This window comes from Chionomys nivalis, chromosome 6, assembly GCF_950005125.1.
Source record: "Chionomys nivalis chromosome 6, mChiNiv1.1, whole genome shotgun sequence".
NCBI classification, from domain to species: Eukaryota; Metazoa; Chordata; class Mammalia; order Rodentia; family Cricetidae; genus Chionomys; species Chionomys nivalis.
This window is the reverse complement of record NC_080091.1, coordinates 75,557,623-75,573,243: the sequence shown is the minus strand read 5'-3', so window position 1 is coordinate 75,573,243 and position 15,621 is coordinate 75,557,623. Positions and strand designations below refer to the sequence as shown.

General features: G+C 45.2%; 1 pseudogene; it reads left to right on the top strand.

Moving 5' to 3' along the window:
• Positions 1-5,039: 5,039 nt before the first annotated feature.
• LOC130876298 (ADP/ATP translocase 2-like) lies at positions 5,040-6,519 on the top strand (annotated as a pseudogene).
• The last annotated feature ends 9,102 nt before the right edge of the window (positions 6,520-15,621 follow it).

The following is a 15,621-nucleotide window of genomic DNA, read 5'->3' as shown; positions in this document are numbered from 1 at the left end:
CAGCTCATACCCACAGCAATATTATATTTTCTTGATCCTTGTTATGACAGTCCACTCGGCATTTATTCCGTCAACAGCAGGGGAAAGCAAAGGACAGGCAGGTCGTTCTTATCCATTGTTTCCAGCTCAGTCCCTACTGAGTTGGTTCCTCTAAACTCGGTGGCTTAGTAGATGCAGCATGGGGTTGGGGTTGCCAGTGGGCCCAGCTGTAGTGGGTGGTTTATGCTTTGCAAGGCCACCTGGAAATTATCTCAGAGACTCTTTTAGGGCAGAGCACAGGGAGTGGTAATCACTCCCAGGACACATCTGAAGCTACTTTACGAAATGTCTGTGAATTCATTTGATTAATGCAAAAATATTTATTACATGCCAACTAATTCTAGGTATATACAGGCTAAGGGTAAATTTAAACTTTTTTATCTCTTATTTAATACTTAAATGCCTGTAGCTGTGTGTGTGTGTGTATGTGGGTGGGTGTCGTTGGAGAGAGAGAGAGAGAATGAACGGCCGCAGTATGTTAAGGTAGGAGTAAGAGTCTTAAATGACCCTGTATTTCAGGGGAAAGGATGGGTGAGTGATGTTTTAATGTTTATCTGAAACTTGCTTGGCTGTGAGTTAAAATCGCCCATTTTAATGGTGCACTTAGCTAGGCTGGGCATCTTACCTTGTTCATGTGGCTTTAGTCATCAATTGAACTGGTTGCTCTAAACGTCCTCACCATCTGCAGTCACTCGAGGCTGCCAGCCAGGGTGCTTCTGCTCCTTCTGGTGACCTGCAGTGACAAACTTACTTTGCTGCATGGTGGTCCCAGGGCTCTCAGTAGCCAAAGAAGACAACGTCTCATGTGGAAGCATCTGTCAAGCTCCTGCCTTTTATGCGTCTCGTTGACCAAGAAAGTTGCAGGGGCCAGCTCAGTGTCATGGGAGCGTGGAGAAGACCACCCAAGGGCATGAATAGCAAAACAGCTCGATTGAAGTCTTCCCTGCTGCCCCCTACCAGATGGCCTACAATAGGATACAGCAGAGAACATGGGCACCAGACAGTCACCTCCTCCATGGCTATCAGAAGCCACCCCCTCTAGGTTCCATGTGGGAACGGAACAGGTTCAGTGGGGCTCAATTCTGAATTTTGAAGCTAGAAACGAAAAGTTCCATGAACATTCCTGTATTTAAAATATTATAAGTTGGAGCTTGAGAGATGGCTCAGGGGTTAGAGCTGTTAGGACTCCTGCAGAGGAGCCAGTTTGGGTTCCCAGAACCCACATGGTGGCCTATAACCCTCTGTAACTTCAGTGCCTTTGTTGGTGTTCTACACATGTGGCATCCGTGTATACACATAGACAAAACACTCATACAAATAAAACAAAAATGAAAAGAACTGCTGTAAGCAAACGCGACATTTCTAAACCTACTGTAGTCAAGCCTGGCACTCCCGTGGGCTGGACTTGACCTAGGAGCCCACAGTCTCACCTCTGCCATCAGGAGTGGGTCAGCAGGGTGTGCGATACCAGTTCTCAAACACTGGGGGTTTTGAACAGTAAAACTACAAAAGAGATCAGGGAGGATAACAGATTTAATTGTGCCGATTAAGTAGTTTTTGAAGCAACTTTATAATCATATGATTTTACAATAAAAGAATCAAATATCCCAAAATATCAATACCACAGACTGGCAATCCGAACTTCATAAGATTCTCTTGTTGCTTTGACCAATTACCCCACAAAAAGCAATGTTGAGGAGGGGCTAGTTTGGGTTCGCAGTCCGGGGGAGACTGTCTGTTGTGGTGGGGAAGGCACCGTCGTGGCAGACTGCCTACTTACTTGGCAGGCTGGCAAGCAGAGGAAGGGGAACGCTGGCACAGCTGGTTTTCTCCTTTACTCATGTTTATTTAGCCTGCACCCCAGTCCACGAGCTGGTACTGCTCACATTCCAGGTGGGCTTTTCTTCTGAGTCTCTGGAAACACGCCAGAGACATATCCAAAGCTGTGTTTCTCTTATGCCCCGGGCATTTCTCAATTCAGTCCAGTTGACAATAAAAAATTAAGCACTATACAGATCCTGAGAAGCAGCATAGATTCACTGTAAATGAAAAATTGTAAATGAAGACCGACTCCTGCAGTAGCACCTTCTCTGTTTCTTTGACTAACACAGCTTTCCCACATACTAACGGTTTTGAAGTCATCGTAGTCTCCAGCTGCTTTTCTGTTGCTGTGATAAGCACTCTGACCTATGGTAACTTCCACCAGTCCTGGGCCAGCACTGAAGGAAGTCAGGGCAGGAACTCAAGCAGGACTGTGGAGAAGAAAACATGGAGAACAGTGCCTCCTGACTTGCTCTCGGGCTCATGCCTTGTGACCTCCCTTACACGGCTCAGATTCACTGCCCAGGGACGGTGCACTGGGCTCAGCTCTCCTACATCAATCAACAAACAATAAGACAACCCCTCACGGACATGCCTACCAATCAACTTGATCTAGCTAGTCCTTCAGCTGACACTCCCTTCCCAGATGACCCTAGGCTGTGTCATGTTGACAGTCAATTCAGAAAATAAATCTGTATGTACATGACATTATACTCTCCTCTATTATTTGAATACTATATTCTTATAGTAGAGAATTCAGAACTAAGGAGAGTATGAAGTGCTTACTTTTCGCACTTTGTTTATGAACTAATGCAAGCAGGTCAGGTGTGTGGGCTGACATCTGATAGCTACTGCTATGGCTGAGGAGAGAGCACTGGAGTTAGACCTACATGAAATTCAATCCTGTCTTTATCTTTTGTAGCTTTGGACAATATTATCAACCTCTTCGATCCCAAATTTCCTTCTTTATAAAGTGAAAATAACATCATGTCATAAATTGTCTTGCAATACCAGGCACAGTTGTCAAGATATTCTTAGAGCCATGGAAATTGGTTCATTTGTTTTTCTGCAATGCACGGGATTCAGATGGCCTGTCCATGCCCGGATGCTGGGACTCAGTGCTGGCTGTGCTATTAGTGGCTGTGAATTCACTTGAACAAAAGCCAAGTAGAAATGGCAAATACCCAGTGCCATCGCCATCACACATCCACCTTGATAAAATATTGGGGTTTGTGACCTTCATAGTCTTTCTCAAGGGCCACTTCTGCAGAGTTGAGTCCCGCCAGCAAGGGCACTTACTTGCCATTCCTATTTGAGACACTACGGACCAGGCCATCTCAGGTCTACCTTGCTTGACAAGGTTGTGTATCACACACACAGTCTAAAGTCTTTTCTATCCTCTAGACAAGGCATCGTTCTTTGATTGTCTAAAGTCCACATGTTGAACATTCCAGTTCTAATACTTTGCTTCTCTGTTGGTTAGTGCGCTGGGGGAGTCGGTGTTGGGAACCATCCTCAGAGATGCACTTGGCTGACATAGCCTCATGACAAGCTAAGCATATAAAAGCCCACCACTTTCTGTGTTACCTTTCCCTCACTATAACAAAACACCAGAGCGAGCAGCTTAGTGAACTACGGGTGGGCTTCGGCTCACTGTTTTTGAGGTTTCAATCCACAGTGTTTTGACTCCATTATTTCTGGGCCCGAGAAACAAAATCATGATGGAAAGATAGGTCAGAGGAGAGCTGCTACTTCAGGAGGCACAGAGAGCAGGAGGAAGGGCTGGGGATAAGATATACCCTCCAGAGGCATAAATCCAGTCACCCACGTCCTCCAACTGGGCCTACCTCCTAACAGTCCACTCAGCTATGAGCTTATCGCTCCCTTACTCCATTGGTGAGGTTAGCATCCTCACTACCCACTCACCTCTGAAAAGGCCACCAGCGGGCAAGCAAGCTTTCGAGGGTTTAGGTGACAGTCAAACCATGACACTAATCTTTCCGTCAGTGTGTCCTTCCTCATTCCCATTCTGCCATGTGCAAGGTGGCATCCGAGCAATGAAGGTGCAGCAGGGAACAAAGCTACCATCTCCTTTTCAGCTGCAGAGCACTTCCTGAAGCGGGAATTCAGACAACAGACAGCTAACGATCAAGGGGACAAAGATGTCAGATAGTGACACACTCTGAAGGGTCTATCTCAGAGAGCTGGTGGAAAGAAACCGGGTAGACGGAGGAAGTCACTTTCTGAGGGACATTCTCGGCTAAGGCTTCCCAGAGGGGCAGAGAGGAGTCAGGGCTGAGTTAATGGAGATTCAGCTCAGCAAACATGTGAAGCAGGTACACCCTTTCTCCCTTTTGTCTAAGGCAAAGATGACACTTAACTAATAATATAGCATTTCAATGATAGGTGGTTGGTATCCATAAAGGAACTAGAACAAAAGTTGGTGACAATGACATCATTAACATTTACAGGCCTCTTCCTTTATACTTTATTTTAAAAATCAGGCTAATCTTGGTAGTAAACTATAATTTTCTGGTTAATTATTCTAACATTTGTTTTTTATGTTACTGTTTGAGACAAGGTCTTTACTATGTATCCCTTCCTGGTTTGGAACTCACTGTGCAACCCAGGCTGGACCTCACCTCACAATAATTCTCCTGCTTCCGCCTCCAGAGTGCTAGGATTACAGATGTGTACCCCAAGACCAAGTTCAAAAGGTACTTTCTAAGCAGAGTAACTAGCAGGTACAATGTTCTCTTCCACGTCCCACTGACCTTTTCAAACCTGACACTGCGTTCATTTGTGCAGTGGTATCGTCATGTCCGGAACACACTGTTTCTCTCTGATCCTCTCTGACCTCGGTCTTTTTGGTCTTTCTGTGTCCTCTTCTATGATGCTCCCTGAGCCTTAGCTAGCATGGACTATGATACAGGAGTCCTGTTTGTGGCTGAACTGCAATCTTTAAGAAATAGTTTCATTAATTCTTTGAGAATTTCATACAATGTATGGTGAGCATATCCACCCCCCTCCTGCTCCTAATTCAATCCTCTCCCACTCCCCTATCCTTCCAAACTTCATGTGCTCTTTAAAAAAAAAAAAGTTGCCCAGAGTCCGGGAGTCGAAGTCGGTTGTCAAGCAGTCCCGTTCCGCGCTCCCTTGCCTTTTCTTTCTCTTTCAACATGGCAGGTGCTGCTGTGTCCTTCGCCAAGGACTTCTTGGCAGGTGGAGTGGCCGCGGCCATCTCCAAGATGGCAGTAGTGCCCATCGAGCGGGTCAAGCTGCTGCTGCAGGTGCAGCATGCCAGCAAACAAATCACGGCAGATAAGCAATACAAGGGCATTATAGACTGTGTGGTTCGTATGCCCAAGGAACAGGAAGTCCTGTCCTTCTTGCGTGGTAACCTGGCCAATGTCATCAGATACTTCCCCACCCAGGCTCTCAACTTTGCCTTCAAAGATAAATACAAGCAGATCTTTTTGGGTGGTGTGGACAAGAGGACCCAGTTTTGGCGCTACTTTGCAGGGAACCTAGCATCAGGTGGTGCCGCTGGGGCCACATCTTTGTGCTTTGTGTACCCCCTTGATTTTGCCCGTACCCGTCTAGCAGCTGATGTGGGCAAAGCTGGAGCTGAAAGGGAATTCCTTGGTGACTGCCTGGTTAAGATCTACAAATCTGATGGGATTAGGGGCCTGTACCAAGGCTTTAATGTGTCAGTCCAGGGCATTATCATCTACCGAGCTGCCTACTTTGGTATCTATGACCCTGCAAAGGGAATGCTTCCAGATCCCAAGAACACTCACATCTTCATCAGCTGGATGATTGCACAGTCTGTCACCGTTGTCGCTGGCTTGACTTCCTATCCCTTTGACACGGTTCGCCGTGGTATGATGATGCAGTCAGGACGCAAAGGAACTGTGATGGAGGAAGGTCACTGGTTAATTAATAAAGAAACTGCTTGGCCCTCATAGGTTAGAACATAGGTGGGTGGAGTAAACAGAACAGAATGCTGGGAGGAAGAGGAAGTGAGCTCATACGCCTTAGCTCTGCTCTCTGGGGCAGATGCGATGAAGCTCTGACCCAGGATGGACATAGGCTAGAATCTTCCCTGTAAGCGCACCTTGGGGTGCTACACAGATTATTAGAAATGGGCTAAATTAATACGTGAGAATTAGCCTAGAAGAGGCTAGATATAATGGGCCAGGCAGTGTTTAAAAGAATACAGTTTGTGTGTTGTTATTTCGGGGCATAAGCTAGCCAGGCGACCAGGAGCTGGGGCAGCAGGAACACAGCCTGCAGCTCCTACAACAGAACTGACATCATGTATACAGGCACGATCGACTACTGAAGGAAGATTGCTTGTGACGAAGGAAGCAAGGCCTTTTTCAAGGGTGTATGGTCCAACGTTCTCAGGAGCATGGGTGGTGCCTTTGTGCTTGTCTTGTATGATGAGATCAAGAAGTACACATAATTATGTCGTAGGTGTTCTCCCCGAGAACAGGCATGTTGTATAATACACCATAGCTTGAACATTCTGGACAGATTCTCTGGGCTTGTCTGTTTTATCAATGGCAACTATTTACCAGTTGAAAAGTGGGAAGCAATAATATTCATCTGACCAGTTTTCTCTTAAAGCCATTTCCATAATGACAATAATGATGGGACTCGATTATATTTTTTATTTCAGTCACTCCTGATAATAAAAATTGAGGAAATAAAAATATCTAAAGACAAAAAAAAAGTTGAGTCCAGTTTGTGCCACCCACTGGATCATGGCCTACCTTTAAAGAAAACTAAATCCAGGCATAGTGATGCACGCCTTTAATGCATGCACTTAAGAGGTAGAGGCAGGTGGCTTCCTGTGAGTTCAAGGTCAGTTTGGTTAACACAATGAGTTCTAGGGGCTACATAGTGAGACCCTGTTTTAAATCAGTCAATCAATCAATCAACCAATCAACTAGTCAGTCAATCAATCATCCAACCAGTCAGTCATTCAATCAAGCAAGCAATCAACCAGCCAATCAATCACTCACTCAAACAAGCAAGCCAGCAATCAGTCAAACAAATTGACACTTCCTCTCCCAGAAACCATTACTGTCCATAGTTCCTTGGTTGTGGTGGGGTCTTGAAAACCCCCTCCCACTCAATGGTAGATTGCTGACTGCTGGTTGTGCACAGAGAGGCACAGATGCTGACAGTTTCTTAGTGTAGTGCTCCTACCATATGCAGAAGACACCATTTCCGTGGGGCCCTCCCCATCTCTGGCTCTTGCAGTCTTCCTTGGTGGACTTCTGGATGAGAGTGGGGGTGACAGAGATGTTCCATTTGTGCTGAGCACTCTGCACATGTCCTTTGGACTTTGACCACTTGTGAATTTCTGCTTTAACCACCACCCAGTGCACGAAGAACTGTCTCTCGTGAGGTCCGAGAGCTCTACAGACTTCTAGATAGGGAGATTCAAATTTAGAGGGCAGTCTGAGTCTACATTTAGTAGAATAATAGGGGGTTCACATCTGAGGCCTGTGAGCTCTGCTACCAAAGATAGGGTCTAGCCCGAATTTGCAGAACCAGGTATGGAATATTTCCTGTGGATTATGCCTTATAGCAAATAAGAAAGTGATTGGCTGTCATTGTAGTATGCATGACTCTCTTGTGCCCAGGGGCACATCGTACCATGCCAGCCATTATTACAGTGCACAGCACTCACAGCAGGGAAGACTGTTGGTGACTTTCTCTTCCAGCAACCTGCACAGCACCATCCAGCACTGTGAAAGCTGGCCAGCAGGGAAGAGACTTCCTGGTTGGTGACAACTTGGTTTCTCCATGTACTGTGACCAACGTGGGTAGTGTCTTCAGCAATAGGGTTTTTCCCGTCAAGTTCTCGTGGACAGCCAAGTCTGTGTTGCTTGGGGAGGCAGATATAACGTCTTAAGGCCTCTCGCCTGATAAGCCCGCTGCTCCAGGTAGGTGACGGGTCCTCCACACACAGGCCGAGCTCTTTCTTTTGCTTTGCTATTCACCCCACTTTGCACTCCAGCACCATGGTTAGTTACTGAGTCAACCATTTCTCTTCTCTTTCGATTCAAACTATCACGCACCTCCCAACACTCTCTGTGGGTTTTTATGGCTTTATTGCTACCTGAACTGGTTGCTTAGTGGTGACCTCCCCTCACAGAAAGGAAAAGCCTGGAGAATGGGACATCTCGGGTGTTTCTGCAGAGCTTGGTTGGAGATGGCCCATAGCGGAAGCTCAGGGTTGGATGACTGCACCAAAGACTCGACCTCCAGTGGATCACACTGGCCAGGTTAGACCGCTGGTTAGGGGCTCCCAGCGTCATCTCACAAAGGAGAGACTGTTCTGGAAAGACTTTCCCCAGGGCTCCACTCTTCACCGCTCAGACTGTGGAGGGTTATTAAGGACGCTGTTTGGGTGTGTGGCAAAATCATCGCTCTCCTATTGTGACCCCGTGGCCTTCCTTTGTGTACCTGAGGTGGAACATGCAGAAGAGGTGGAAGCAAATATACACGAACCCCAAAGCTGCGACTTTGTTTCACTCATTTCAACCATCTCTCTTTTAATTGGCTGTTTACAAACTGTTGAGTCAGACATCCCACCCTGCCTCCTCCAGCGGCTGAGGACAGAGGGAGAGGTGGTTTATGTTAGTGACCTGGAGAAAGTTCATGCCCTCTGGGAAGAGCGTGTCCATGAAATGGCAGGGTGATTAATGGTTTGTTTATAGCTCTGACGTCTAGCCTGTCAGGACCCTTCAATGGCCTTTGATGTAAAACACACTGAGAGGCCCAGGACCTCCTTATCTCCTCTGAGAAGAGAAATCAGAAATGAAGAATGGTGGACCGGGGCTCTGAGGCTGGCCTTCAGGGCTCTGAATGGTTAAAACAGATAAGGGCCAGTCATGGGGGTGGTGTGGTGCTGAAGGGGACCTAGAGGGTGGACAGTCCTGAGCAGGGACTCCCTGCTGGCTCTCTTATCTCTCTCCCCTCCTCTCTTTTCTCCCCCTCTCTCATCTTGTTCTCCCTCGGCACCCCCCCCCCATATCTGCACAGCTCCCTAAGTCTCTCAGATTAATGATCTCACAAGTTCCACACCAATGTCACCAGGAATAAAGTGATGGGCATTTTATTTCTGAGGACCAGTGGGTGGGCAGTCCTGAAGCCCTAGTACCGAACCATTAACGATAATTTAAAGCCCTCCGGAGCCTGGTTGAACGAGCCATGTTTCTTTAAGAGAACAGAAGAATCTGAAATGATTCCCAGTTGCCCAGGCCAGGGGATGGAGTTTGCAAAGAGTCAGCCTATGGGCTGAACCCAGATCACAGCTGTATTTTGTTTGGCTACAGAGAGATGAACAACTTTGTAGCGGTTGCCAGTGTTTAACAATAAGATCTCAGTTTCACAGAAAAGTTTGAATTCCTGCTGTCTTCTGAAGAAAAAAAAAAAAAAAAGACTAGAAGTCTGAAGTCACCCGACCCTTATTTCCTCACAGCCATGGGGACCGAGAAGATGCTGGCCTCCCTCAAATGAGAACAGACCCATGTCCGTGGTCCCCACCACACAATATCCTGTGCCTGTTGTACTTACTTCATCCCTGTGGTTGAGAGGTTGTTTCTGTCATTCCTAGCTCACCATGTGCATTTTTGGTGGATTATTTCATCTAAATTCTTTGAATCAATAAAAACACCATTTTGTGAGTACAAGGGGCAGGCCCAAAGTAACCTAAGAGCATCGGTGTGATGTTTATAGGAGATGCCTTTAGCTCAGTGCAGCAGTGTCAAAAGTCTTCAGTAAATGGCTGTGATGTGCTGAGAGCGGCAGGCATGAACCGAGACTCTCCATTAAGCAAAAACATTCTTGCAGTCTCTTGCTGGTTTTAAAGCCGTCATTCAAAAAAAAAAAAAAAAACTGTGACCATTTTAGAAAAGTCTTCTTAGCTTTATCTTCAAACACTCATTGACATCTATATATTCTAATAGAGCCCGGGGTCTGGACACTCAATAATATCTTTGAAAGATTTATTTTAACTCTGTGTATGAGTTTGTGTCCATGAGTGAAGGTGCCCACAAAGGCCAGCAGAGGGTGCCAGAGCCCCCAGGGCTGGAGTCACAAGTGGTTGTGGTACCTCCTGACAGAGGAGATGAGAGCTGAACTGGTCTTCTAAAAGAGCAATATACATTCTCAACTGACGAGTCATCTCCCCAGCCCCAGTTCAAGAAAATTTGAAACTGAGTGTGGGGGCTCATGCTTAGATTCCGGTACTAAAGAGGTTAAGGCAGGAGGATTGTCGCAAATTCAAGGCCAAGACTAGCCTGCGCTACATAGTGAGTTCCAAGCCAGGTTAAATTATACATATGTATAATAAATTAAATTATACCCACACCGCATACTCCCCTCTCTCCCCAAGAGCACTGACCACACATGATCTTTGCTTTCTGAGGCGAGAGTCTGAGGAACACTGAGACTTAGAAAACTCTTTCTTACTTCAGAACAGGTTAGCAGTGTGCCAGCTAAGCCTGCGTAGACACCCAAGTAGGAAGTCTGTAAAGACAGCCTGGGAAGACGCCCTCCCACCTCCCTCCCACCGCCCTCCCACTGCCCTCTGGTGCTGCTTCTAATCTTCTGTGGAAAAAACGAGGCAAAGGTGACCTGCAGTTGTTCTAATGAGTCATAACCCTTACCGAGACACTGGTGACCTCAAATCTGTGACTTCCTGCAGTTTTCTGTTGCCTTCTTATTTTGTTCCGCCTCAACTGCTCCTTAGCAGCCCTTTGCCTGCAGCCTGGGAGCCCAGAGGCAGACCTTGCTCCAAGGTGATGCGTGTACATTTGTAACTGGTCTTGCCTGTCAATCAGCACAGCACCCCACACAGATGCAAGACACACGCTAGTTTGTTTGGAATTAGATGCACCCTAAAATGACTGCCAACTCTTAATGATTTTTCTCTCTGCTATTTCTCTGGCAGAAAGAGCCCAGCACGTCTGATGCAGGCCTCTGGGATTTCATTTCCCAAAACTCTGTGATATGTCTCAGTAGGCACCAGTTCAAACGCCTTGACTGCAGGCAACAGACACATCATCTAGAGTTCCCTCATCTTGTTCACTAGGAAGTCTGGGGATGTGTTCAGCTCTTACCTACAGTGCTGAACATTTTGCAGGTGAGTGGGTTACATTTCCCAAGTGAACCACGAAGCAGACCTATAACCAAAGCCCAGGAATAGAAAGAAGAAGAAATTGCCCGCACAACACTTTGATCTAAGTCACAGGTAAAACCATGTGCTGCGGAGTAGCTGGTGGCTCCCAGATAAACCCCTCATGTGAACACTAGGCTCTGTCACAGGTAGGAAGAGAAGAGTTACACTGTGCTGAGAGTTGGCAGGTGTCTGCCCAGTATGAGGAGGGTGAGAGTCCCTGCATGTCTGCAGTGTGACAGATATCATAGGAGACTTGATTGGGTTGCAGGGGCAGTGCATGGCAGATGGGTGGCCAAGGCTGCAGAGAGAGGCTTTGTATTGTGTGGCTGAAAGCTCTGAGAGTCAGAGACGTAGAGAGAATAATGTCAGGTCCCCTTCTGAGAAGGGTCCTGGGGTCAAAGACTGAGCATGCTCTAGCTGCCTTCTTAGCAGCAAGCTTTTTGTGGACAAGGCAAATTCTCTACATGAGAAACCAGATAGTAGAGATGGTACCACGGATGGCTTATGTTCTGCAGGGACAAAGGGTGAGACTCTGAGCTGATGTTCTCTCTCTCTCTCTCTCTCTCTCTCTCTCCTTCCCTTCCCTCCCTCCCCATCCCCCTGCTCTCTCACATACATACAATGCAATTCTGTTCAGTCACCAAAATAATGTGTTGTATGATAAAGTACCGTGTGCGTGTATGTGTGTGTGTGCGCGCAGTTGGTATGTATGGCCATGTATATGTTCAGAGGCCAGAGGAGCACATCAGATGGCCTGGTTTGGCTTTACTACTGTACATCTTGTTCCTTTAAGACAGGGTCTCTCAGCGAACCTCCAACCAGGCTGGTGGCCGGGAAGAACCCAGTGGCCCTCTTGTCTCTTCTGCCTGCAGTGCTGGAGTTACAGGCTCATGCAGACACATCTGTGGTTGCACAAGGACGCTGGGTTCCAAACTCAGGTCCTCAAGCTTATGCAGCCAGCACGTTTACCAACTGAACCATATCGCCAGGCCTGCATTTTCAGTGTGTAATCTGTATCGACTCACCTGGGCATGTTTCTTGACTCTGCCTCTCTGCGCTACCTTCTAAGACTCTTGGGAATGTGGATCTGGTCACATTCCTTCAGAAGATTCCACTCCTGGCTATTTTCCTAAAGGAAATGATCGGTATGTTGAAGAGATATCTTAAATTCACATTTATTGCAGTATTGTTCACAGTACTCCAGCTATGGAGCCATTAAACGCCCACCAATGAATAAATGAATAAAACAAACAGTACGTATACACAATGAAATTCTACTAAGCCAAAAAGATAATGAAATTTTTGTATGATCAAGTTAGCATCATTTCGAAGATGAGGGCATAAATTGACAAATACAAGTCAATAAATGTGATATATATTACATAAATGGACTCGAGAATTATCAAGAATGAAGAAAAAGCCTTTTACAAAACCCAATATCCCTTCACAATAAACCCTCCCCTCCTTGAAAAAACTAGGAATAGAAGAAATGTATCTCAAGATAGTTATGACAAACCTATAACTAACATCATGTTAAGTGAGAAAAAATTCAAAGTATTTCTACCAAAAATCACTTTGTCTATTGCTATTCAATATATTTTTTGAAGTTTTAGCTCTAACAACAAGACTAAAGAAGGAAATAAGAGGGACAGAGATAAAGAAACAAAATTGTCCTTATTTGCAAGAATGATGGTATACAAAGTGACTCTAAAGACAACCAGGGGCTGGGGAGCTGCTCTGGTGAAAGGAGAATCCTGCAGCTGAGGAAGAGCTAGTTTGTTCCCCTGCACCAGGCCAGGCAGCTTGCAACTGCCTGCAACCCCAGCTCCAGGGGATCCAACACTCTTATGGCCTCCACAGTTACCCGCACTTGTATGTGCACACCCACACATGTGCACACACACACACACACACAGGATTAAAAATAAACATAAAAAAGACTAACAGAAAACTCTCGCTCCAATCAACACTTTCAGCAAAGTGCTGGGACATATCTTACCTATACATCAATAACAAACATGCTGAGGAAGAAATCGGGGACTCAGGCCCCTAATTAAATAACTAAAAGATCTATGTAATAAAAATAGCAAAACATGGAAGAAAGTAATTGAAGAAGGTGGAAAGATCTCGCATGCTCAGGGATTTGAAGAATTGATATAAAATGGGTATCTTATCAAAAGCAATCTACATATTCAATCAAATCACCATTAAAATTTCCATGTCATTCTCATAGAAGTTAATCCTAAAATTCATATGGAATCACAAAAGACCCAAAAGCAACTCTGCATTAAGGAATAATACCAGAGGCATCACCATATGTGATTAAGTTATATCACAGAGCCACAGCAGCAAAAACATCATGGACTGGACAAAATCAGACATGCAGATCAATGGAATAGAATAGAGAACCCGGATATAGATGAGGCATACAGCTACAGCCACCTGGTTTTTTTGACAAATATGTTAGAAATATACACCGAAGAAAAGACAGTCAGTTCTATAAACAGTGCTGGGAAAACTGGATATTCACATGCAGAAAGTTAAAGCTGGATCCCCATCTCTCATCCTGCACAAACATCAGCTCCAAATGGATCAAAACCATAATGCATGAAAACCTTCTTGACAAAGTAGGAAAGATTTCAAAGTATAAACACAGACAACAGCTTTCTGCATAGGACTTAAGTTTCTGCAAAATGAGACCCACAAATTAAGGTTTTGCATACCAAAGGAAGCTGTAAGTGGAGAAGAGACAGGATACAGAATGGGAGAAAATATGCATCTGATAGAGGATCAATATCTTATATATACAAAGAGCAAAGAAAAAACCCAGTCAATGAATAGACTAATGAAATGAGCAGATGGGTCTCAAAAGATGAGATGTTCATGGCTAATACACACCTGGAAAACTATTCCGCTCCCTTAGAAGGATGCAAATTAAGACGACATTGAGATTTAACCTTCCCTCTGTCACTGTCAATTACTAGGGAAACAAACAGCAAATTCTGCAAGTGTTTGCACTGACCAACCATGAACCAGAGCCCCCCAAACTATGAATCAAAATAAATCTTTCCTCAGTATAAGTGGATTCAAGCATTTGTTTTGTTACAACAATGGAAACATGGCTAATACAAGTTCCTGAAAACTATTGAGACAGTAAAGTAAGTCCTCAACATGGAAAGTCAAGGCATATGTCAATTGTCTCAATTTAGCTCGTCTAGTGTATATGCAGACTTCAGAACAGCATGGCACATGTTTTTATATTATATTATATTAATAATATAATTATATCAATTAAAATAAATAATTTAGCACTTATTTATTTATTTAGTGTGTGAGTTCATGCATGTGCACACACACATGCTCACATGCCACTGTGTATGTGTGTATAATATTTAGTTCATAGATGACTAGACCACAAGGGTGTGGAGGTGACAGATGGAGAGCAATTTGCCTTCCCTGGAGACTCTGCCTTTTGAAATGATAGAAGTTGTGGGTCCTTTTCTTGGTGGGTTAGTTACCTTTGCATTGCTGTGACCTAACACCCCACAGAAGGAGCTTAAGAAAGGAGTTTATTTGGCTTGTGGTTTGGGGTTATACAGTCCATAGTGGCAGAGAAGGCATCACTGTTGAAGTATGAGGCCATTGGTTACATTACATATACAGTCAGAAATCAGAGAGAGAAATGACCCCTGTGTGGTGGTTTGAATAAGAATGGCCCCCATAGACTCATGTATCTGAAGGCTTGGCCCATAGGGAGCGGCATTATTAGGATATGTGGCCTTGTTGGGAGGAAGCATGTCACTGTGGAGGCAGGCTTTGAGGTCTTATGCTGGGACAAATGTCTATATTCTGTCAATTATATTTTAAATAAATGCTGATTGGCCAGTAGCCAGGCAGGAAGTATAGGCGGGACAACCAGACAAGAAGCAGAGGCACGTCAATGAGAACAGAATTCTGGGAAGAGGAAAGCCCATTCCTCTGCAGTCCTGGCCCCTCCGCAGTAGAAGCAAGATGTGACTGCCTCGCTGAATAAGATACGAAGCCACGTGGCTAACACAGACATGAATAATGGGTTAATATAAATTATAAGAGTTAATAAGAAGCCTGAGCTAATGGGCCAATCCATTTGTAGTTAATGTAGACCTCTGTGTGGTTTCTTTGGGACTTAACGACTGTGGAAAACGGGCAGGCCAGAAAACCTCAGACAACAGTCTTATATACTGAAGTAATACCCAGTATGAAACAATCTCCTTCTGCTGCCTGTGGGAACAGATATAGAACTCTCAGCTTGTTCTCCAGCGCCATGCCTGCCCACATGCTGCTGTGTCCTCCCATGATGATTATGGGTGAAACCTCTAAACTGTAAGCCACCCCATTAAATGTTTTTCTATGTAAGAGTTGCCGTGGTTATGGTGTCTCTTTATGGCAATAGAAACAAAAGACACCTTCTCACACCATCTTCTATGTTCCCTTATTATCCATAGGTGATTAGATATTTATGCCCAGGGTGATTTAGGAAGCCAACCTGGGCCCATTAGCTTGGGTCTCAGGATGGAGCC